At 42.2% G+C, this 25,476-nt stretch overlaps 1 long non-coding RNA gene across 3 annotated transcripts in view; it reads right to left on the reverse strand.

Moving 5' to 3' along the window:
* Positions 1 to 25,476, reverse strand: part of LOC139185744 (uncharacterized) — a 47,894-nt gene that overhangs the window by 18,049 nt on the left and 4,369 nt on the right. The window contains exon 3 of one of the 3 annotated variants that reach the window (XR_011569218.1): positions 1,056 to 24,093. The exons of the other annotated variants lie outside the window; for them this stretch is intronic. This is a non-coding gene — a long non-coding RNA (uncharacterized lncRNA). Of the gene's footprint in view, positions 1 to 1,055; positions 24,094 to 25,476 lie in introns of those variants that run through there. 3 annotated transcript variants of the gene reach the window in all.

Below are 25,476 nucleotides of genomic sequence, written 5' to 3' on the forward strand. Positions count from 1 at the left end.
CACTCGACTTCTCAAGGGCCCCATCCAAGAGCCCTCACAAACCCATTCAAACATGATTACGCTCATTATCACCTCCCAATATGTTCAGGGCCCCTGTGAATCCCCAGAGGGGCACTCAGGTTTCTTTCAGGCTGTGATCCAAGCTTGCAAAGTTTTGTCAAAGAACTCATATGTGGTGTCTTAGAATGCCCCATTCTCAAGTTCAGCCACCCCAAGGAGATGGCATTTTTGTGCAAAAAATAGGAGGCTCCAAAGCACAATTTGGAATAGAATTTGTTGTAATGTTAAAGATTTTCCTTGGGGTAAGGAGGGACACTTCAACAAAGCTACAGTTAGGTGGGGAAACACTATACATTCAAGTTAGTAACATCTCTCCACCGTGTTTAAGGAAGAAAAGAACTCTGATGAGGTGGTGTGTAGGTGTGTAGGTGTGTAGGTGTGTCACTTTAGGTCCTCTAGGAAGCAGACACTGTGATGGGGACAGGAGTGTAAGAGATTTACTGGGAGTAATGTCTGTGAAAACTAAAGAAGGAGAAAGTCGTTTTGGGCAGGGAATGTCTTTAGACTGTGATACAAATCGGATCAAACCAGTCAATCCTAAAGGAACTCAGTCCTGAATGTTCATTGGAGGGACTGATGCTGAGGTTGATGTTCCAATACTTTGGCCACCTGAGGCCAAGAGCTGCCTCATTGGAAAAGACCCTGATGCTGGGAAAGATTGAGGGTAGGAGGAGAAGGGGCAACACAGGATGAGATGGTTGGATGGCATCATTGACTCAAAGGACATGAGTTTGAGCAAACTGCGAAGTCCCAACACATTATTCTTTTTAAATTCATCATCAGCAATTTTTTAAATTGATGTTCTACTCTGTACCAGGTACTATGCTTGGCCTCTACCTATGTAGAGTTCACAGTAATAGAATAGAATAATTAAAATAATACATGATAAAGAGTAATGGAAGTGCATGTGAAGGGTAGCAGAAGCTCAAGGAAAGAAGGGCAAAAATACACAATGATTTAGGTGTCTGTTTTACCCCTGGAAGGGGCCCTGCCAATCTATTTCATGCCACACTGACATGAACATGTGTGTTACTCAGGTAGGCTCCCAAAATAGGTTGCATTTTTGGTTAAGTAAGTGATTAGTAAACATCTTTGCTTCCCTGGCAGCTCAGTGGTTTAAAAAAAATCTTCCTGTAATGTGGGTGACCCAAGTTCAATCCCTGGGTCTGGAAGATCCCCTGGAGAAGGAAATGGCAACCTGCTCCTGTATTCTTGCCTGGAGAATCCCATGGACAGAGGAACATGGAGAGCTACAGTCCATGGGGTTGCAAATAGTCAGACATGACTGAGCGAGTAACACACACACACACACAACCATTTCTAGAGCAGAAAATTTTCTATTGAAAAAGAGGTCACAGTCTCAGTTACTAAATTTAGACAACACTGGGACCCAAAGCACTTCCCAGGTGGCTCAGTGGTAAAGAACTCACCTGCCAATGCAGGAGACACTGAAGATGCAGGTTTGATCCTTGGGTCTGGAAAATCTCTTGGAGAAGGAAATGGCAACCCACTCCAGTATTCTTGCCTGGAAAATCCCATGGACAGAGAAGCCTGGCAAGCTATAGTCCATGGGGTAGCAAAGAGTCCCACCAGACTTGGCAACAGAGAGCACATGCGAACCAAAAGCAGTCCATTATTAGAAAATGGAGTACCAATTCCAGCCCAAACAAACTGGACCTCAACTCCAGGTGGGAAAAGCCATGCTGCTTTCAGCCATGGAAGCAAAATGCTCATGGGCTCAGAGACAATATTTCCACCTAGACCAGCTGTGTGTGCTGTCCGACTTTTTGCGACCCTATGGACTGTAGCCTGCCAGACTCCTCTGTCCATGGAATTCTTCAGGCAAGAATACTGGAGTGGATTGCCATGCCCTCCTCCAGGGGATCTTCCCAACTGAAAGATGGCATCAGCATCTCTCCTCCTGCACTGGCAGGCGGGTCCTTACCACTAGCGCCACCTTGGGAAGCAGCGTTTAGGGGACTTCTTTTCCTCATTGTGATTTCTTTTCCAGTTAGGCCTCATAGACATGATGTCTGGCGTGTAAACAGTGGCTAAAAAGTTCACATGTTTAACCAGACCTTGATGTGCATTGTTCTAGAGTAAAGATCTGTGGTCAGTTTTGGCGGGATGGACTGGTGTATAAACCATGACCACTATTCTTAAGGGACAAATAGTCCCAGGTCTAGAAAAACCCACTAGTTTCCAGGGAGCTCTCCTTTATTTTGGGACTGTCTCTGGGCTCCTTCACATCACATGATAGTTCAGATCAAGTGACTTAAACTGAGTCCACTTCCTGCCTGGGTCTGGGCTACCACTGTTAGGACTACCACTTCCAAAGGGCTAAATTTTTTAGGATGTGGCTTTACTGCTACTATTATCCCATTGATTTTACACTGAAGGGCCTTGACATTGCCTGAAGTCATTACACCCAGTTGACGTATCAGTTGGACCCCCTATTACCCTACCAGTCATAGACCTGGATGCAAACTAGTCTTTGTCGATTCATATTAATGTGCAATTATCTGCAGTGGCTCAGAAATCATGGCATTTTTCAGAAGACTTGTCACGCGTGTCTTGAGCTGTTTTTATAACAACAGGGAAAAATAGATCCATCCTATGTGAACTGATACAAAACCAACTTCCAAGTGCAGAATGACTTGCATCTTAATGCTGAAAAAATGTACAAAAATATATCAAATTATATTCCCAAAAGTGACCCTTTGTTTCCTTGTCCTGGAGCGGGGTAACTGGAATTCTGTTATGTTTTCTTTATACTTTTTCTTTTTAATCCTCTGTATTTTACCTACAAATCACCTCTGCTATGAACCACATGCTTCATCAAAAGTAAACCTCACTTGCTTCTTCTTACTGTGGCCCCCCAACAGATCGAGGAAAATAGTTCTGTTTTCACAGTGAAATCACAGACATAAATCTCTGAAATCCAGCTCATCTCTTTGTGAGGACTCCTTCACATTCATTTTCTGGCAAAGAGATTGAAAGAGAGATTCCTTCTAGAAAACTCAAAAGCTGGGGGAGAGGAGAGCTTTCAGCGGCCCTTGGCTAAAAGTCCATTGGGATCCCAAATGGCAGGTCCAAACCTCAATTTGCATTCAAACATCAAGGCAAACCTCTCAGATTTTTTCCTTCTACTCCCTTATTGTAGTTCCTTCACCCACTCCTCCCTGGCTCTGCTGCTTAGTTTGTTTTTAACCTAAACCCACAGTAATGGGGGAGATAGAGCGTTAAGCTTGGAGGTAGAAAGAACCAGGCTTCTTCTCTGCTTTCTTACTATGTGACTCACAGTGCCTTCTCTCAGCCTATTTCCACAGCTGTAGTTGAGGAATAATCACTTCTCAGGGTTACTGGGGGAATCAAATGACATAACACATACTAGGTTGGCCAAAAAGTCATTTGGGTTTTTCTGCAACATCTTATGGAAAACTCGAACCAACTTTTTGACCAAGCCAATATAAACGTTTATATTAATAAAACCCACCAGTTTACATTAGTAAAATCCACCAGTCCTTACTCCCCTAACCAAATGCTTGTCTGAAATAAGACTCAAAACTAGTAGGTCTACTTAGGAGAACTCGCTTCCCCAATGGTGGGACAGCCGATTTGTCAACAGAAATCAGCTGCAATGACCAGCCAGGAAGGTCTAAGCTTAGGTTGGAGACCACTCAGCTTGACAGAAGTATCAGCTGCCATCTGCCCCTGGAGAACCTAAGCTAAAGCTTTCTGCAGGAGTTAAAGAATTCATTTCCTTCTCCTTTTTCTTTTTTCTGTATTTATAGGGCCTGACATTGTCCCAGAAGAAGCAAATTAGACAAACCAGTTTACATGAGTGAATAAGTCAGTCAAAATATTTCCCATCAGCCTGGCAGATATTCCTACTGTACCCTCTCAACAACCTCTTCTTTACGCTCTCTCCTGCCACACTTATACCTCCTTACTTCCTGCCTACATCATTGCTGCCAAAAATAATCACTTCAAAAATGGCCTAAAGAATTGTTAAATGAAATGAGCGGGTTGCATCACTCAAACTAAGACTGAGGGAACCCCCACGAACTCTCTCTCCCATGATGAATCATGTGGAAAGTCCTCAGCCTTTATTTCAAGGGCATCCCCATTTGGTCCCATTGGGCTTTCCATCCTCAGCTCTTGCTAGGTCCCAGTGTGAACTTGAACAGCAAGCAGATGGGTCTTCCCTACTCTCCATCTGTCTTTGCTCCTCTGCCCCAACCTCAGTTTGAACTTCTCCTTTTCGTCTTTCTATGTCCAATTTTCACTCATTCTTCAAGGGCCATCACAACCCCTCTGTTACCTTGCTTTCCCATAGACAGGCAGCACCTGCAAACTTTGGGGTAAGATAGTCTGGGGTTTGAATCCCCCTCTCTGCTACTTGTTACAATAGTTGTAGCATGTGGAACAAATCCCTCATATTTTCTTTGCCTCAGATTCCATATTTATAAAGTATGTCAAGTAGGATAACACCACCTGACTGTGTTGTCAGGAGGATCAAATGAGATGAAACATAGAGCATGGTGGCTGGTAAGTAGTAACCAATCAATAAACAAAGATCAGTAATTTTTTTAATTAAAAAAAAAACACTTTTAATTTTATGTTGAACTATAGCTGGTAACAGTGTTGTCATAGCTTCAGGTGGACAGCAAAGGGACTCAACCATACATATGCATGTATCCCTTCTCCCACAAAGTCCCCTCCCATTTTAGGTTGCCACATAACATTGAGCAGAGTCCCCTGTGCTATATAGTAGGACCTTGTTGGTTATCCATTTTAAATATAGCAATGTGCACATGGTCATCCAGCTCCCGAACGATCTCTTCTTTCCTTTCTTGCCCCTGGCAACCTTAGGTTTGTTCTCTAAGTCTGTGGGTCTGTTTCTGTTTTGTAAATAAGTTCATTTGTATCATTTCCTTCTAGATTCTGCACATAAGGGATGTCACATGACATTTCTCCTTCTCTGATTTACTTCACTCAGCATGACAGTCCCTAGGCCCATCCGTGTTGCTGCAAATGGCAGTATAATGGCCATTATTTTTATCTTCCTATAATATCTGCCACATCTCAAACTTATTGTCAGTTAATGGCAGTGCTGTACAATTTGATAGCATTACATTTAATTCATGACCAACTGCAGATATTAGGTTTGTGAAGCCCTTTGTGGGGGAGGAATTTCTAGTTGAGAAACATGTAACCTTATAAGAAAAACAGGATTAGGGAAGCTGAGGTCATGTGTAAATCGATAAAATTTATTATACATTTTTACATTCATTAAAATAAGTCAGTAAAGGCAGAACATTAAACAAAGAAGCTATAGTCATATATATGAGTATTGCATTAGTGAAAATTAATTTCCATCTACTCTGTCTTGCTCCCTGCAAACTTTCTGGGGCACTTTGACCTGCAGAGTCAAAAGGATGCTTATGTATTCAGTTTGCTTTGTAACAGCTAACGCCGACGTCATGAGGCATTCTGATCTGGGCCTGTTCCTTCAACCACATGTTTAATGCATTTTTGATCTGGTGACTTGGAACTACTGATTCCTGCTTCTCAGATTCTTTCTGCCAATCCTGCTCCTTCAGCCCATCTTATACCATCTCTTGAAGAAACTGATTCATACCAGCATTCTTTTCCCTGCTTTCCCAAATGAAGAATATCCTGAATCTGGATGAAGAGTTAAGTCTATTTCCATGGAGGGTTTCTACCTCATTCTCATGGAGGGTTTCTACCTCATTCTCAAAGCTGTACTCAGCTTAGGAGAGGAAATGAGGTGTTGTGTAGACACATCGCCCGGAAGCAGAGACCTCACTGCCGAGGGCTTCTGAGGGAGTGTCTTGGGGATGTAATTTCTATTCTTAATAATCCCTTCCTTCTCTTCCCTTTTTTCTGGCCTCAGCTCTTTACCTCTTTGCCTTCCTCAGGCCTCTACGTGCCCCATTTTCTCCTGGGAGCCCTTTCCTGCTCCAGGAATAACTTGGCTCCCTGCCCCAAGACTCTTCTGGCAATGCAGCATTGGCGGTGCCAGGCATTCTCGAATCTCCTGGGCTTTCCTTCCGGTGACTTCGGGCTCTCGGGAAGGGAGGCAGGAGAGCAGTTCTGATCCTCTCCCTGGGGAAAAGGTAAGGGTGCTTCCAGTCTGTCCTGAGATTTCTCCTTCCAAATTTCTGAAGTTAAACACACCTCTCTGTGGAGACTCGTCTCTCTGCAGAGCCTCTCAAATGGGCTCCATTTGTAGCTCTTTTAGTAACATAACATGATTCTTTCTCACCAGAACCTAGAGCTTCATCTACTCCTATCAAGTGAGTTTCTGATGGCAGCAGGAGAAGAAGGTGAGTCACTAGGTTTGGGGGAGCATCATTAAAAACTTTTGCAAGAAGCATTTGCAGCTACTTCTGGTTTCTCTTGGCTGGTTGTACTTGTTTTCTCCCAAGTCCTATTCGGGCAGGGCTATCTGTGACTTATGCTTGGAGTTATGGAAGGTGGCTTTCCCTTCTCTTTCACACAATAACTGAGTATCATGTTGCCCTTCTGTTTCCGTCTCTGCCTTTCTGCATCAATTTTCAGCTTATCTGAATTCTCATTGTGTATGCTCATGGGGGCCAATTCCATTACATTGCTCCACAAAAGAGTCCCTGGACTCCCTTTTCTAGAGTAATTTAGCTGACTTCAGTATGAATCAAAAGAAGCTGACTTCAATATGAATCAAAAAGGAAAGATGTTTGGCAACATTTTGATAGCAATTATAGCAATTAAGGGAGCATACTGTCATGGGCTAGCTGTGGGTGCAGGGCACCAATGCCTCAGCTACAAGGAATGTCAGATCAGAGCCTGGGGACCCCTGGGCATGGAGGACATTGCTCAAGACTAACTCTTGATGGCTAGAGGGGGGGCCTTTGACCTCACGGAAGGGTTAAGTCTCACATTATCATTTAAGGAACTTATGGCCTAATGACTGATAAACTTAATTACCCTAGCTTTCTTACTATCGTTAATAAAACTCCTTAACGATAAAGAGTTACTGGTCCTACAGGTTTTGTGTTTAAGATGCTGTACAATTAATCAGCAAATGAGACCTTCATTTTTTTTGTGAGGGAGAATGATCAAGGAATTGAAAATAAGGAAAGATTTAAGAAGTTGCTAGACCAGTACTACCAACTAGAACTAAGGATGAGTGTTTTTCCAACTTCAAGTCCCGAGTTAGATTCCTCAGCTAGGTCTACATGAATCATGCTAAGCAGAGTTGTGAGAGTCATATCTGGTGAATTCATGACTGCTCAGCAGCTTGCTTCAGCCCAGCTGTATTTTCCCACATTCACTGGATAATTGCCCAATACCTTTGAATTGATTAATTGGATCTTACATAAGGGAAGCCACATTCCTGAGTAGTGGCAAGTTCAAAAAAGTAAGACATTAAGAAAATTAAGAAGTTTTTTTTTTCCCCAAACTTGAGGCCACCAATGCTTATTCCAAACTTTAAATCTTTCAAGATCAAAAGTCCATCTTGAGGATAAAGCATACCAAAGCCATAGAGAAACGTTAGTTTTGGCAAGATGAGCAAAGAGAAGTGGGCAGAAAGGAAGCAAACAAAATACAGAGAGGAAATTCTACCTTAACTCTCCTCACAGAAGTTTCATTAAAAAACAACAATCACCCAGCCATCTCTTTATATCAATAAAAAAATAATTAAAGGGAAAATATTTAAAATGAGTGACCTCTGCAGGTTCTGATCCTTTCAACATATGAAATTCTGAAGTTAAAAAGTTTTGTGACTTCCCTGGTGGTCCAATGGCTAAGATGCTGTGCTCTCAATGCAGGGTACCCGGGTTTGATCCTGGTCAGGGAACTAGATTCCACTTGCCGCAACTAAAAGATTCCCTATGCTGCAGCTAAGACCAAGCACAATCAAATAAATTAAAAAAAAAAAAAAAGAATCCATTTTTAAAAAGAGTTTTGTGAAATTAATTTCACAAATTAATCAGGAGGTCCAAATGCCCACAGCCTCAGGGGTTGGCATGACTGGTTCTCTCCTTCTAGGTGAGACAGACACTCACTCTGTGTAAAGGTGAGAATGCCGTTACATGAAACACCATCCCTGACACACAATGATTCAATTTGGTGGGCTTTAACAAGCATACCAAGTCCAAGAATCGAATGAGAGAGTTAAGAAAGCATTTGGTTTTGTTTGCCTAACAGAAACAGCAGAAATACAGTTCCAATCCCACACCAAAGCTATTAACTTCCATTGACTTTAAAACATAAAGCTACCTCTGGGACAACATTAAACACACCAATATTAGCTTTAGAGGGGTGTCAGAAGGAGAAGAGAGAGAGAAAGGACCTGAGAAAATATTTGAAGAGATAATAGCTGAAAACTTCCCAAACATGGGAAAGGAAGTAGTCTGCCAAGTCCAGGAAGCCAGAGTCCCAGGAAGGATAAACCCAAGGAGGAACACACCAAGACACATAGTAATCAAGCTGACAAAAATTAAAGACAGAGATAAAATATTAAAAGCAACAAGGGAAAAATGACCAAACAAAATACAAGGGAACTCCCATCAGGCTTTCAGCTGATTTCTCAACAGAAACCCTACAAGCCAGAAGGGAATGGCATGATATATTTAAAGTGATGAAAGGGAAGAACCTACAACCAAGAATACTTTACCCAGCAAGACTCTCCTTCAGATTTGATGGAGAAATCAAAAGCTTTCCAGACAAGCAAAAATTAAGAGAATGTAGCACTGCAAAACCAGCTTTACAACAAATGCTAAAGCAACTTCTCTAGGCAGGAAACATAAGAGAAGGAAAAGACCTACAGAAAGTAAACCCAAAACAATTAAGAAAGCAGTAATAGGATCGTACGTACTGATACTTACTTTAAAGGGAAATGGATTAAATGCATCAACCAAAAGACATAGACTGGGTGGATGAAAACATGAGCATGTATGCACTTCCACTTTCCACGCCACTCGCCTTGACCACCCCCCAAGTTGTATGTAATTATTTTTTATTGTTAAGTTAATCATGCTCCCATTATGGCTTGCAATTGTAATTGTCTTTTACTTTTTGTCTGGCTATTGATTGGGAAAACTGATAAACATCTTTTACTATTGTGATTATGTAACTATTACTCACTTAACACCATTGTATCATGATTGGTCAACAGAAAAACAATAGAACTCTGTATCACCGAAACTAGTATCTAATACAAAAACCTGTAATCACTTTCTAAAATTCAGATGTGTATCAGAACTATCTTGAAATTTTTGAAAAATACAGTGCCCAGGTATTGCTTTTTTTCTACAGAACTACAGATACATTTCTAATGAGCAGTCATGTTTAAAAACAGTAGGACTATATGATGATCTTTTACTTTTATCTAGTTTGTTTCACTTCTTCTATTTCATATTCAGTGCTCCCATTTCATTTAGTTTATGTTCTCCAATTTCTCCACTTGTTTTTAATGTTCTTTCTCAACTCTTTATCAAGTATAGTAGAAAAACTATTGTATACATATATATATATGATATATATTTTATAAAACTTATGAATTTTTGCCTAACTAAAAAAATTATGACATCTTGATTCCACTTGGTTGACTTACTATGAATAAAATGCTAAATTTCTAATTAAAAAATAGATATGCAACAAGCAAATAAAGTTTACTGTATAGCATAGGGAACTATAGTCAGTATCTTATAATAATCTATAATGGAAAATAATTTCAAAAATAATATATGTGTATTTTGTGTAACTGAATCACCTTTCTGTGCACCTGAAACATTCTAAGTCAACTATACTTCAATACAATATATATATTTAAAAAACACAAAACCATATCAGATTATATAATTACACTATTTGCAGAATTGAATCAAGTATAAACACATTTTATCTGGAACAACAGACTGGTTCCAAATAGGGGAAGGAGTACGTCAAGGCTGTATATTGTCACCCAGCTTATTTAACTTATATGCAGAGTACATCATGAGAAACGCTGGACTGCAAGAAACACAGGCTGAAATCAAGATTGCTGGGAGAAATATCAATAACCTCAGATATGCAGATGACACCCTTATGGTAGAAAGTGAAGAGGAACTAAAAGCCTCTTGATGAAAGTGAAAGAGCAGAATGAAAAAGTTGGCTTAAAGCTCAACATTCAGAAAACTAAGATCATGGCATCTGGTCCCATCATTTCATGGGAAATAGATGGGGAAACAGTGGAAATAATGTCAGACTTTATTTTTGGGGGCTCCAAAATCACTGCAGATGGTGACTGCAGCCATGAAATTAAAAGACGCTTACCCCTTGGAAGGAAAGTTATGACCAACCTAGATAGCATATTCAAAAGCAGAGCTATTACTTTGCCAACAAAAGTCCATCTAGTCAAGGCTATGGTTTTTCCAGTGGTCATGTATGGATGTGAGAGTTGGACTGTGAAGAAAGCTGAGCGCCAAAGAATTGATGCTTTCGAACTTTTGGAGAAGACTCTTGAGAGTCCCTTGGACTGCAAGGAGATCCAACCAGTCCATCCTAAAAGAAATCAGTCCTGAATATTCACTGGAGGGACTGATGCTGAAGCTGAAACTCCAATACTTTGGCCACCTGATGCAAAGAACTGACTTATTTGAAAAGACTTTGATGCTGGGAAAGATTGAAGGCAGGAGGAAAAGGGGACAACAGAGGATGAGATGGTTGGATGGCATCACCAACTCAATGGACATGAGTTTGAGTAAACTCTGGGAACTGTTGATGGACAAGGAAGCCTGGCATGCTGCAGTCCATGGGGCTCCAAAGAGTCAGACATGACTGAATGACTGAAGTGACTGAATATACTTGCCAATGGAAAACACACAGGGGGAGGGCAGAGAACTGCTCCTTTTTCATGTTTTATCCCACTTCAAATTTACCTGGTCTCAAGGAGCTAGTACTCTAGGTAAGCTGAGTTCTGTACATTCCACAGTGGTGGTTCCTTTAGCTAGTAGAACTCATGAGAATAGGATGAATAATGGAAACTATACTTCATAGTAAAAACTCCCCAAATCTGCCCTGTACAGAAAGTTTAAGCCCAACCGTAGCATTTGGTCTGCACTCAAAGAAAGAAGGAAATCCAACCACAGCCTGTACTTGGGTATACCTGAATTTATGGTTTATTTCTCTGCTTGCTCTATTCTCCATGGGACAGATCTGAGTATGTTTCATTTCTACTGAAAGCAACCCAACTCTAGGTCACAAAAATCAATAGGAGCCCTGTACTTATTTTGGCTGCAAAGCTAGAGAACAAGGTGAGAAATGGTCCCTAAGTTAATACAAGGAAATTGAGTACACGGACACAGACTCACCCACATATAGGCAATTGACTTCACTTCCATGCAGACTGCCAGAGGAAGCTTATTGTTAACCAAGCTGGCATGAGCACAGAAAGTAATCAGCTGTCATGAACACAATAAAAATGACCATCTTCTCCACTACCCCCCAAAAATGGTGAAGAGAGACTAACAAAATTAATCTGAATAAGATCTGCAGATATCATCAACTACAGCGGTTCTCATTCCTGGTTGAGAGTTCAGTGATTTAGCAAGTCATTAAAAAATATAGGCATATACCTACCTTACAGCACTTTGGGGAGAGAGTAAAGAGGGAGAGTAACAGTTTGATCTGTAATAGGTGAAGGGGGCATTCCTGTCCTGCAGTCTCAGATTTGGGTCCTCTCTCTGGAGAATATCTCAAGTGTTATATAGCAAGTTTAGATGGTGTCTTTGTGGGCAGGGTGTGTGGATGTTTAATATTAATATCCCAGGGGTATAGCTGCTGAGGAGTTGTTCACTCTCAAAAGCAAGTACAAAAAATCCATACTTTATATATGATTCACCTTAGATCATTCTCCATATTAATAGAGTAATCTCTTTTCACCTGGATGAAGAAAGACCTTGCTCTGGGTACAGTATGAATATTTTTACAAAGAAACTTCCAGAGGTCTGGAGCGATGCTTCATATCTGTCCTAGAGATTCAAGCAAACAACATTTATCCACGTGCAAATATCTCATTGGGGCAATGCTGATTCCTAGTTGCTCTCTTCCTCTGGGAAAGCTCTAGAAACCCATGGGAAGGATTCATTTCAACCTTCTGTATGTCCCTGAAAGTTGCCAGAAGTCTCTATTCTGTCTGAAGTGTTAAGTCAGGAGAACACGCCCATCTGAGTAAGAGTGGAATCTATTGCCACATGGTAAGTGCAGAGTTAACCTTCTTACAGACATCGTCACATTTAACTCTCACAATGAACTCAGGGAAGAACCTGATATTTTCTGTGTTTTACAGACAAGAAGACTGAGACACAAGAGACAACAGTGATTTGCCCAAGGCTGTGTCACCCAGACACCTAATGCGGAGCTCCTGTTCTTAAGCACAAATTTCTCTGCACGGGGAATGGTTTCCAAGGCCAGCCTAGTTCTTGTCAGTTCCTGGACTAGGTAAGTGAAGTCTCTGGGAAGGTCCGATTCCATGCAGCAAAACCCCAAGTGGGAAGTATGACATAACCTGCATGGAATTAACAAGGCCCTTTCTTCCATGACCTACATGCTTCTTCCGTATGTTCTTCCTGACACATATATTCTCAACAATATGTTCCTGACACACACACTGTGGACCCTGACTTTAGCAGAACTATCTCTCCTGCCTGGCTGACCACTTGCTAACCAACGATCATTTGTATAGAAGTTTATTTCTTCCTTTGCTACATGGAGATAAGAGCACAGACTTCTAAGCCACTTATGAGTGTAAATGCTGGGCCACTGGCATAATTAGCTTCAGTTCAAGATGTGATTGAGCCAGAGGCTTCCCCAGTGTGGGGAAGGATCTGCAGGGCTGTGTACAAAACTGAGTGACTGAATGTGCGCGTGCACGCACACACACATGGAGCACACCTGAGGTGTGACTGTGTGATAAGCTAGAAGCCGTGACCTGACCACTGTGGCTCAGGAGACTGACAGTGCAAATTCCTCTAAGCTGAGTGTATGGAGGTCATCTTCCTTTGAAAACTCTTGTGAAAGCATTCTGTATGCCAGCACCTGGGGAGCTGCCAGAGAAGGGACCCCTGGGATGGGGGTCCCAAGTGGAGCTCTGCCTCCCATGGTCCTCAGTTTCCACTGGTGTTGTTTCTCCACTGCCCATGCCCATGAAAAAATGATTCCAAGCCTCTTCCATCCCCACCTCCCTGGGGCAATCTCATATTGATACCGTGTGCTGAGTGAAGGTTATCAGAAGAGATTTAATGAGAAGGGATTTGGCCAGACAAATTGGGAGATGCCATCACTGAATGTAATGTTGGAAGTGAGTCAGGCAGGTCCCAAAGAATTCCAACTGCTTGAGGCAAGTTGGCACCCTCACGTCCAGGCTTCTGGGAAAGCAGAGCCCTGGACATCTGCCCTGCTTCAGTGTGTTGCACCCAGACTGCCCTGGGCACCATCTCCTCAGCCATCAGCACCCCTCAGTCATGATGAGTGCTTTAAGACAGGCCTAGACTGGACATTTAACAAGAGTTGGGAGTCCTGGACTCACTGAAGTGAGGTTGACCTCTTGCAGAGGTTTAAACTGGACCTCTAGAAGGTGGATCACACAGTGGGTAGAGTCCTGTAGCTGGGTTCCTACAGCCTGGGTTTCAGGGTTGCTTTGGTGTTGGGATTAAGCTTCCCACATGGCCTGGAACAACGAACTGGTTCAAAAGTGGGATAGGAGTTCAGTTCAGTTCAGTTCAGTTCAGTTGCTCAGTTGTGTCCGACTCTTTGTGACCCCATGAATTGCAGCACGCCAGGCCTCCCTGTCCATCACCATCTCCCGAAGTTCACTCAGACTCACGTCCATCGAGTCAGTGATGCCATCCAGCCATCTCATCCTCTGTCATCCCCTTTTCCTCCTGCCCTCAATCCCTCCCAGCATCAGAGTCTTTTCCAATGAGTCGATTCTTCGCATGAGGTGGCCAAAGTAGTGGAGTTTCAGCCTCAGCATCATTCCTTCCAAAGAACACCCAGGGCTGATCTCCTTTAGAATGGACAGGTTGGATCTCCTTGCAGTCCAAGGGACTCTCAAGAGTCTTCTCCAACACCACAGTTCAAAAGCACCAATTCTTCAGCACTCAGCTTTCTTCACAGTCCAACTGTCACATCCATACATGACCACTGGTAGGGGTATGTCAAGGCTATATATTGTCACCCTACTTATTTAACTTACATGTGGAGTACATTATGCAAAGGGCTGGATGAATTACAAGCTGGAATCAAGATTACCAGGAGAAATACCAACAACCTCAGATATGTAGATGATACCACTCTAATGGCAGAAAGTGAAGAGGAACTAAAGAGCCTCCTGATGGGAGTGAAAGAGGAGAGTGAAAAAGCTGGCTTAAAACTCAACATTCAAAAAACTAAGCTCATGGCATCCAGTCCCATCACTTCATGGAAAATGGAAGGGAAAAAAGTAGAAGTAGTGACAGATTTTGTTTTCTTGAGCACCAGAATCACTGCAGATGGTGATTGATGCTTGCTCATTGGAAGGAAGGTTATGATAAACCTAGACAGCATATTAAAAAGCAGAGACATCACTTTGCCAACAAAAGTTCATCTAGTCAAAACTATGGTTTTACCACTAGTCATATATGGATGTGAGAGTTGGACCATAAAGAAAGCTGAATATGCATGCTCCATCATGTCTGCCTCTTTGCAACCCCATAGACTGTAACCTGCCAGGCTCCTCTGTCCATGGCATTTTCCAGGCAAAAGATACTGGAGTGGGCTGCCATTTCCTTCTCTAAAATAAAGCTGAATGCTGAAGAACAGATGCTTTCAAATTGTGGTACTGGAGAAGACCCTTAAGAGTTCCTTGGAAAGCAAGAAGATCAATCCTAAAGGAAAGCAATCCTGGATATTCATTGGAAGGACTGATGCTGAAGCTGAAGGTCCAGTACTTTGGCCACCTGAGGTGAGGAGCCAACTCACTGGAAAATACCCTGATGCTGGGAAAGATTGAAGGCCAAAGGAGGAGGGGGCAGCAGAGGATGAGATGGTTAAATAGCTCAATGGACATGAGTTTGAGCAAACTCCAGGAAGGAAGGACAACTCCAGGATAGTGAAGGACAGGGAAATCTGGCTTGCTGCAGTCCATGGGGTCACAAAGAGTCGGACATGACGGACATGACTTAGCACTGAACAACAACCTCAAAAGTTCACCTCGAGTGAATTCAACAGGGATTTCTTCCAAAGGACATCTATTCTCATTCTTAGTTATTTAAAACATTGGAACTCCCCTAGCCATCCTGACTTCCCACAAATGCTGAGTAAAAGATTGCTTCTACAGTAACTGAGAGACTTCAGGGAGACTCGGTTGATTTGATAAAATTCCCCACTGCACTCCTAAATCTTGGCCTATTAATGATTCGTTTGTGACTAAGTATTAATTTTTAACAATGCAAACCTGCCTCAGATGGATAAATAGTGAATAGCTTTCCCATTCACGTGTTTTTAGAGAAGGAAAGGGACAGAATGTTAATACTGGATCAGCAGGTGAAACTCCAAGAAGGATAATGTTTGCTCAAGAAGAAGTGCCATCACTTTGCCATGTGGGGGTCATGGCCTCCCCAGGCCCTTACAGGTCCAGCCTTAGGAGTCTTTGCATTGGTGTCAGCAAAACACAAGGGTAGGGTTTCAACCTTCACTGAGACTCAGGCAGTGAACACTCTAAAAAATCTACTGTGAATGTGTGGGAAAAAAGGGAATTTTGAGCTGTTATTTTAATCAGGTGAAAACCAATTTGATGCTTCTCTATTTGACACTTTCTAATTTTCTCAGCCCCTGAATTTAGTCTCCTGGTTACTGGGGAAACAGATTTTTTTTCCCCCTGAATCTATATCTGCCCTATAATTACCTCTAATCAAGAGCTGTAATGGTGCTTTAGTTTCATATAGAAGAATCATAAAACTGGTCAGAGAGGTTCTTGTGATAAAGACAGGAATCCGAAAATACCAGGAGGCCTGAGCATTGTCTTGTCAGATCAGGCCAGTTCCTGACCCATGAGCCTGCTAGCCCCTTGGCTTCTATGATACTCATGCTTATTCTGCTGGGCTGGGTGCCCCTGCCTTAGAGATGTCACCTACACCTGCGTGTCACACCTGGAATCAGCGCCCATTCTGCTTCTGAGTCTTAAATGATGAGGAACTGACCTGTTTGTAGGAGGGGCCCCCACCATGCAGATCTCTATCGAGGGGCTTCATGGGCATTTGGGAAGCCATTGCCAGGGTTGTAATGCCTCAGGGTCGGGGGTGGAGATTTGCCCCACCTCAGAAATACCAGAGGGAAAGGCAGAGGGCAGGAAGAGAAGTGTGTCCAGGAGAGGTATCCCAAAACCTGGGTCAATCAGCTAATTGAGGACTGACCCTGGGAAAAGGGCAAAGTCTGCAAAGCATAGTTTTTAGTCTACAAACATTCATTTAGCAACTATCATACACCAAGCCCTGTAATAAGCCGTGGGGGAAAACATTGGTGAACAAGAAACAAGAACTTAGAGTTCAAATATCAGACTGGAATCAAGCGGTCGCCCCACCTCCAGGGTCCCCTTCTCCTTCTCAAAAAATGTCCCTGCACCAGCCAGCCTGTGTCACATGGAGACCAGAGACATCTACCTGCATTTCTGTTCTTTGAAGACACCATTCCTAAGCTCCCCCAAATCCCTTTTCTCTTGCACCCTCATCCCTTGAGTACTTTAAAATACCTATTTGCTGAGGAAGTTCAATCTTTTGACTGATCACTTAGATTCTGTTACCTTTTTTTCCAAAGATGTTTACTTTTAAAAGAGGGCACCCTGGAGGAGGAAATGGCAACCCACTCCAGTATTCTTGCCTGGAAAATCCCACAGACAGAGGAGCCTGGCACAGTCCATGGGGTCGCAAAGAATCAGATACCGGAGTACATACACACACACACACATACCAGAGAGCAGAGTTTTATCCCAAAGAATCATATTTCTGATGCCAGTCTGTCACAAGGACAGAATGGTTAAAAACATTTTTTTAAATACTGACATTATTTTAATATTCCCTCCTATGTCTAGAGACATAATTTTAATATTCACTTAATCTCACAGCAATCATATGAAGTTGTTGATAATAAATAGATAAGAATATGAAATTCAGAAAGTCCTAGTTTTTACACACGGTCACACAGCAAGAAAGTAACAAAAGGGAAACATGGAAGCAAGTTCTCTGACTCCAAAGCAGGGGTCTTTCCACTGCACCACAAGGGCTTCCCTTGGCAATTACTTTGTGCAAGTGTTTGGGCCATCACCTGGCTTGAATTAGGGGCAGAGAGAGACATTGATGGGGTAGCAATATTTATGAGACTTTCCGCAACTCAAACAGGTACCTTGGGAATCACTTTTAGTTTTCCTAGGTGATCTGCCAAAAGTATTACCTCTTTTATTTTACCTCTAAACCTAAGTTCCCTTCTAAAATGTTGAGGTGTGAAGGAAGGATTGGATATGGATAAGGAATCCTGCCAGTGTTCTCAGGGTCCTTGGGCATGGCTTGGGGATTGGCCTGTCCTTCTCCTACCTTCCATGAACAGACGGATCAGTCTTGGTTGTTAAGAACTCCTCTGAGCGGTCCAGCAGCATGGGGAAAGCATGGCCTTTCTGGTGGCCTTGGCCCAGCCCTGGCCATAAAAAGGGGTTTCGTGTCATTAGCAGCCTTCCTTTCACAGCTTGTTGGTGTGAAATGTCTTGGCAGCTGAAATGACGGTGGGGATTCCCTCCTCATCAGTGATTTCACAGAGTGAGTCAGAAAACACCCTCTACTAAGAGCAGCCACGGCGCAGCTGTATTGACTGCTTTAATTTGGGGCACTGACAATAGCAAGTTGAGATGCTGGAAATGCATGTAGCAGTGGTCAGCTGGCGACCAGATGGCAGGTTGAAATTAACTCTACACGGCAGGTCTAGTGGATAAGCTGGTTGTGTCTGGATGCCTAGCTTTGTCAACATTACTAGAAGGCTCTGCTACCAAGGCTGAGCTGGAGATCATGGGTAAGTAAAGGTACCCTAGGTGGTCCCAATGAAGAGTGTGGGGTGTGTACATACACACATATATTAAATATACATATTTAATATATACATGTATATGTATACATATATGTATATATACACATATGTACAAAATATAAATAAATATATTTATTTTTACTCAGTATTTGTTGTCTATCTTCCAAAGAGGATGGAAAATATAATTATATCCACCCCTGAGCAAGTTGCATTTGAGGTCAGGACTTGAAGTTCAAGTATGCTTTCTAGTAGAACTGAATATTTCACTAGTGTGTCAGAGTTGAAAATAATAGTTCCCAAGTTCATTTGAAATGTTCCCTCCTTTAAAGACCAAAGTAGAGTGATTGAACCTATTGGCTAATTGAGTCTCTCTATTGGACAGAGGAGCCTGGTAGGCTGCAGTCCATGGGGTCGCTAGGAGTCGGACACGACTGAGTGACTTCACTTTCACTTTTCACTTTCATGCATTGGAGGAGGAAATGGCAACCCACTCCAGTGTTCTTACCTGGAGAATCCCAGGGACGGGGGAGCCTGGTGGGCTGCCGTCTATGGGGTCGCACAGAGTCAGACACGACTGAAGCGACTTAGCAGCAGCAGCAGCAGCATTGATACCTAAAGTATCATGGCTTATGCTGTGAGTGAAAATTCAGGTACTGCCCTATATTAAACGTGAAGTTTTGTTTTCTTTCTACTTTGGGTCTATTGACTCAATTACCACCAATAGGCAGAGTTCACTCCAGTCCCACCTCTGCCTATTTGCCAAGTAGAAGTTGTAGAATAGAGATGAAGGTGGTTTAGTGTACAACTTTAACTCTGCTGTTTGCCTGGGGCAGCATAGCAAGCATCCTCCAAGGTAGCCAGTGGCCTCTGAATCCTGGTATTCACACCCTTGTGTAATTCCCTCCCCTTGGCTATTCACTGGCATCTAGAAAATGCAGAAAAGTGATGAGATGTGATTTCTGAGATTAGAGCAGAAAAAGATTGTGGTTTCCAGCTTGAATGCAAACGTTCTCACTTTCTCTCGTTCTCTCTCTTTCTCTTTGATCATTCTTTCTGTGGGAACCATGCTGTGAATTAGGCTGCAGAAAAAAGAAAAGAGACTTGCCAGTAACTACATCAGGGAGCATGAAAGTAAATTCCCTCCCCTTTTTTGTCCCCTCTCTGGCATTCAGATGAAACCACAGCCCTGGCCAACAGCTCGCCTGCAACCTCAGAGAGACCTTGACCCAGAGGCACTCGGTGAAGCTGTGCCCAGATTTCTGACCAACACAAAGTGTAATAGATGTTTGTAGTTTGAAGACACCAAGTATTTTTTTTGAGCGAGGGGTGTCATTTATTAAGCAGGAGTAGAAAGCCAACACAGGCAGCACTGCACGACAAGGTGGTTCCCCCATTACCCACTGAGAGGGTGGGCCAAGTCATCACAGGACTCAGTGGCAGCACACTTGAGTTCTAAGTGAATCCTGATATTTGAGGGGGAGTTTTTCTAAACTTGAGTAGTGGAATCGCTACCTGTGACTCACTGTGCATACAGGGAGCTCCTCAGACGTATTTCCACCACTGGCTAGAGTAGTTTAAAGACAGTCTTGGTACAGAGACAAGGGCTTCACCACAGACTTACTAAAATAGAATCTCTAGGGTGGACCTGGATCTGTATTTCTGGAAAATCATCCCAGTAATTTTGCCGTTTAGTTCATTTTAGAAATCACTGGAATAAATAACCTTTCCAGGTCATGTTCTGTGTTGGATCTCCATGGTTCTCTGTGTTAAGGGAGCTTCACATCTCATGCAGGTAATACCCAACAGTGAGCTTAACATACTTGTGTGTTCTCAAATTGGGTGTCAGAAGCTTGTAGGAGTCAGAAATTTAAGCAGTACTACAAAAGAATTCCCTTGTAGCTCAGCTGGTAAAAAATCTGCCTGCAACGCAGGAGACCCAGTTCAATCCCTGGGTTGGTAAGATCCCCTGGAGAAGGAAATGGCAACCCACTCCAATATTCTTGCCTGGAGAATCCCATGGACAGAGGAGCCTGTCAGGCTATAGTCCATGGGGTCGAAAGAGTTGGACGTGAGTTAGCGACTAAACCACCACCACCCACAAAGTAATGCTTGTATATCTGAGTCTAATCTAGAAGTCATGAAGATTCTAGCATGATTCCACAAATGGTTTGTTCTCTAAAAACTCAAACATCAGTGATACATTGCTGAAGTTAACTATTTTCAGAGACACTGTGGTATGGGGAAGGAGACATTGGAATTAGAGCCAGAACCAGGTTTAGGTACTGGCTCCTCTGCTTTGCAGCTGTGTGACCTTGGGCAAGTTAATTAATCTCTCTGAGCATACTTTTCCACTTTATTTTTAGAACTTTGTTGGGGTTTTTTTCCCCCTGACTATAAAAGTAATATAGCCTCCTTCTAAAAAATAGGGAACATGCAGAAAAGTATTTTTAAAATCCAAAATTATACATAACCTAGAAACCTCTGAAGCTATAGTCTTATTTTCTCCAGTCTAGTTTAAATGGGTTTAGGTACATGTTTTTATATAACTATGATCATGCTATTAGGTAAGCCTTTCATCCTGCTTTTTCACTTAACCTTTGTATTCTGAACATTTTCTCACATCATTAAAAGTTCCTCAAAGATATCACTTCCAGGAGCCTTATAGTACTCCACTGTGTAGATGTATCATGACTGTTTTCTGTGGTTAAATATTTCACTTATTTCCAAGTTTTCACCTTAATAAAAATATTGTGAGAAACATCTTTGTTTATAATATTTGTCCACATTTCCTATTACTTTCTTAGAAGGAACTCTCAGAAATGAAATCACTGCATCCAAAGGTTTAAATACGTTTAAAGGTTCTGATACATGTTGCAAATTGCCCTTCAGAAAGGTTTAACCAGCGTGTGCTTCCACTAGTAGAAAGAGAAATTCCATCTTCACGCAACCTTGCCAGCATAAACGTTATTTGAAAATATTGCTGATTTGATGATCTACATGACTTTGTTAGTTTGATAGTCAAAGTATGCTTTCCTGTTATAATGCATACTTCTTATATTGTTAGTCAGATCAAGCACTTTTCCTATATTTAGTACTTCTTTGGTAAAATGAAAATGATGTTCCCTACCTATATCGTAGAGTTGCGGGGAAATTGTATGAAATGGTGATTGTGAATATTTTTAATAAATGCAATGATATGATATGTTCATATAAATCCTGCGGTCTCAGTGTAGTTGATAGTTACTTTATATGGAGATAAGGCTGTGGGATCGAGGGTAAATCCCACAGTCCTCCTGCATCCCATACATTTCTGTGCCATATAATCAGAGTTCAGTAGCACTGAGCTGTAATAAAGGAATACCCATAGAGAGCAAACATATGTACCGCCCATTGCACAGCTATCTCCACATTATCACTCTTGGTAATTGTAGGTGTTGGGGGAGGGATGACTTGGTTGATTATGTGTGTGTGGTGCTCAGTTGTGTCCCACTCTAAGCGACCCCATGGACTGTATCCCACCAGGCTCCTCTGTCCATGAAATTCTCCAGGCAAGAATACTGGAGTGGGTTGTCATTTCCTACTCCAGGGGATCTTTCTGACCCAGGGATCCAATCAGGGTATCCTGCATTGCAGGCAGATTTTTTACCACCCCTTGGTTGGTCATCTGTTTGTTAACGTTAGCTCTTCATAGCCACTTCCTCCTCCTTTGCCAGCCACACCCCTGACTTACTGCTTAAATTTGGGTCACAGCAGCTGCAGGCACTTCTACAGTAAGAACCAAGATACCACCCCTTTAGACATCCCCTAAAAACTGCCGGGAGTTTCCCCAGTGGCTTAGCAGTAAAGAATCTGCCTGCAATGCAGGAGATGCAGGTTTGATCTCTGGCTCCAGAAGATCCCCTGGAGGAGGGCATGGCAACCCACTCCAGTATTCTTGCCTGAAGAATCCCATGGACAGAGGAGACTGGCTGGCTACAGTCCATAGGGTTGCAGAGTTGGACACAAATGAAGTGACTTAGCACGCATGCAAAAACTGCCTAGGTTTGCCTAGAAACTACTTGATTTCAATACATGCAATGAAGGTGAGCACCAAAAGAAAGCTACAATTCCCAGAATTTCTATGTTATTAATAAATGGATGACTCATATAGTATTGCTTAGTCAGCTTGATTTTCTCACTTATTCAAAGAAAAGAAAAGAAATTCTTAAAAAGAAATGAAAAAAGGGGAAATTAAGAAATAAAAACCATTAGGATAAAGGCCTGAAAACATTGAGAAATTTTCTTCAACAAATTCAACATAAAGCAACTAAGATGTTAAAAAAATACATGGGTTTCAAAGGAGAAATGTGGTAGATTTAAAATATAATCAATGTTCAGTCAGACTAACTTCCCTTTCAGAGGCCTGGAATTCAGCCTTCCTTTTTTCCAAGAATTCTGTTTTTTTGTGCTGGTGATTACAAGTTCAAAAGTGGAAGTCATGAGGGTAGAATCTGTTCTTTCTTATTTATAATTAAAAAAATTAAAAAGGGTGTTTGGGGACCACTTGTACAAGGGCCTATAAATCCACAGTAAGGAATTTTGCCTTAGTACCTCTAAACAGACTATTCCTTTTTCTCTAAATTTATGGAGGAACTTTAAAGGCATCTTGTGTACATAGTTACACTGTCTGTGCTTTAATTCAATGGGACTTTTGGCCGAGTATGGATTGCAAAGTTAGATATTTTTGGTTCAATGTTCTTTGGTACATTTTTTCCAGATATGACTTCATTTTATTTATACAACCTCATAGTGTCTTATAAACTTGCTCTTTTTCATTATCTTCTGAAATCTCATGCAGCCAATAGTAGTTGCAGAGGGGGGGAAAAATCAGTCTCCTAAACTTTTCCACTGAGAGAGCTGCCATTTTGTCCAGAAAGGTAGCTCAATTATCATGGTCATCATTCTGAGGACCAGAACCTGCAGTCCTCTTGAAGTGAGGGTTTCTACGATGCCCAGCAACTGTTTGTCATGGAAGCCTACGTTAATTGTCCCACATACCACCTGGGGTTTGTAGAATTGGAGAAGATGGAATTAGGGTGGCACTGGGCTTACCACAGAGCAATGTTCTTCCAGCTTGCGGCTGGTTTGAAACGATCATTACCGCTGGAAACAGAGGGCATGATCAGATGAACCACAATGGAGAAAAGGTCCTCGGGGAAGCCATCAGTTTGGAAACAGCCATTTCTGAACTTCATATCCCATATACAACAACACCAAATTCTTTGGAGTGGGATGAACTCAAGGAAGGGCTTGTTTGACTACTTAAGCTTCCCTCTTGCTGCAAGTTCTCTGGCCAGTGCAGAGCTTTCTCCCACTTTATTATTGAAAATACTATTACTATATTAAAGATGTAGTAGTATAGTAATAATTGCTAGTGTTCATGCATACTAAGTCACTTCAGTCGTGTCCAAGTCTCTGCGACCCTATGGACTGTAGCCCTCCAGGCTCTTCTGTCCATGGGGTTCTCCAGGTAAGAATACTGGGGTCTGTTGCCATGCCCTCTTCCAGGGGATCTTCCCAGTCCAGGGATTGAATCCACCTCTCTTATATCTCCTGCATTGGCAGGCAGGTTCTTTGCCACTAATGCCACTTGGGAAACCCCAACTAATGTTCATGGGAGTTATAAAACGCCAGACACTGAGTGAAGGTTTTCCGTGTTTTGTCTCATTTAATCCTCACAATGCCTCATCGAGCCAGCAGCTATCATTATGTCACCTTGGAGGCGTGGAGACTGGGTCTGAGATGATATGTCCAGGTACTTATTCCGCTGGAATTCAAACAGGCAGTCAGGTCCCAGAGCCCATGCTCCTCGTGATCTTGATGACGGCAAGTAGTAGAAACAGTGTGCTGACATTGAACGGTCCCAAGACTAGACTCAGCGTCGCTCCCTTCCTATCAGAGAGTAAAGGGAAAGGCATCCAGCTGAGGAGATGTGCTGCAGACGCCAAGGTCAGCACTTTGCGTCTTTCAGCGCACCGTCTGACAAGTAAGTCCCCCCTTTCTAACGCTGTGACTGGGAGGGGAAGGCAAAACAGAAAGAAATAAAAATGCAATATTTCTTTCCCTACAGGTCACAAAGGAAAAGATTCTCTGAAAGTTGAGAAGCAGATGGTTCAGGGCAAAAATCAACAAGTTTGAAGTCTGGGATTAAAGACCAGATGCCACTACCCAACCTTTAGAAGCCTCTAGAGGGACTTCAAAGAAATGGCCCAAAGTAGTTTGTCTCCCTTCATGAAGAAAGTAGACTCAGTGTTCCATGACCTCTTTGCAGCCAGGTTCTCCCCCTACCAGACTGTTCTCTGGAAAACACTTTGGGAAATGAAAGTAATTTTTTAGGTGGCCAGGAACAGAGAAATCTTTAAAACTTAACAAAAAAATTGCATAGTTGATTTACAGTATTGTGTTAGTTTGAGGTATATAGCACAGTAATTCAGACATATATATTCTTTTTCAGATAGTTCCCTGTGCTATACATCTTTGTTGCTTATCTGTTTTATATAGAGCAATGCTGGTAGGCTGCAGTCCATGGGGTCGCTAAGAGTCAAACACGACTGAGTGACTTCACTTTCACTTTTCACTTTCATGCATTGGAGAAGGAAATGGCAGCCCACTCTAGTGTTCTTGCCTGGAGAGTCCCAGGGATGGTGGATCCTGGTGGGCTGCCATCTATGGGGTCACACAGAGTTGGACATGACTGAAGTGACTTAGCAGTAGCAGTGGATATGTTCATCCCAACCTCCTAATTTAATCCCTCCCCATCCTTTTCTCTTTGGTAACCATTAGCTTTTCTATGCCTGTGAGTCTATTTCTGTTTGGTAGATAAGTTCATTTGTATCTTTTTTTTTTGGATTCCCATATAAGCGATATCATATGATATTTTTCATTGTCTAGCTTATTTCACTTTGTATGATAATCTCCAGTCCATCCATGTTACTGCAAATGGCATTATTTGCATCATCCTTTTTTGTATCATCCTTTTTATGGCTGAGTAACATTCCATTGTATACATGTACCACATCTTCTTTATCCACTCATCTGTCAATGTACATTTACGTTGCTTCCATATCCTGTCTATTGTAAACAGTGCTGCAGTGAACACTGGGGTGCATATGTCTTTACAAATTAGTTTTTTCTAGAGATATGCCCATGAGTGTGATTGAAAGATCATATGGCAATTGTAGTTTTAGTTTTTTAAGGAAGCCCTATACTGTTCCCCATAGTGGCTGTACCAATTTACATTGCCACCAACAGTGTAGGATGGTTCCTTTTTCTCCA

This window comes from Bos indicus, chromosome 11, assembly GCF_029378745.1.
Source record: "Bos indicus isolate NIAB-ARS_2022 breed Sahiwal x Tharparkar chromosome 11, NIAB-ARS_B.indTharparkar_mat_pri_1.0, whole genome shotgun sequence".
Lineage (NCBI taxonomy): Eukaryota > Metazoa > Chordata > Mammalia > Artiodactyla > Bovidae > Bos > Bos indicus.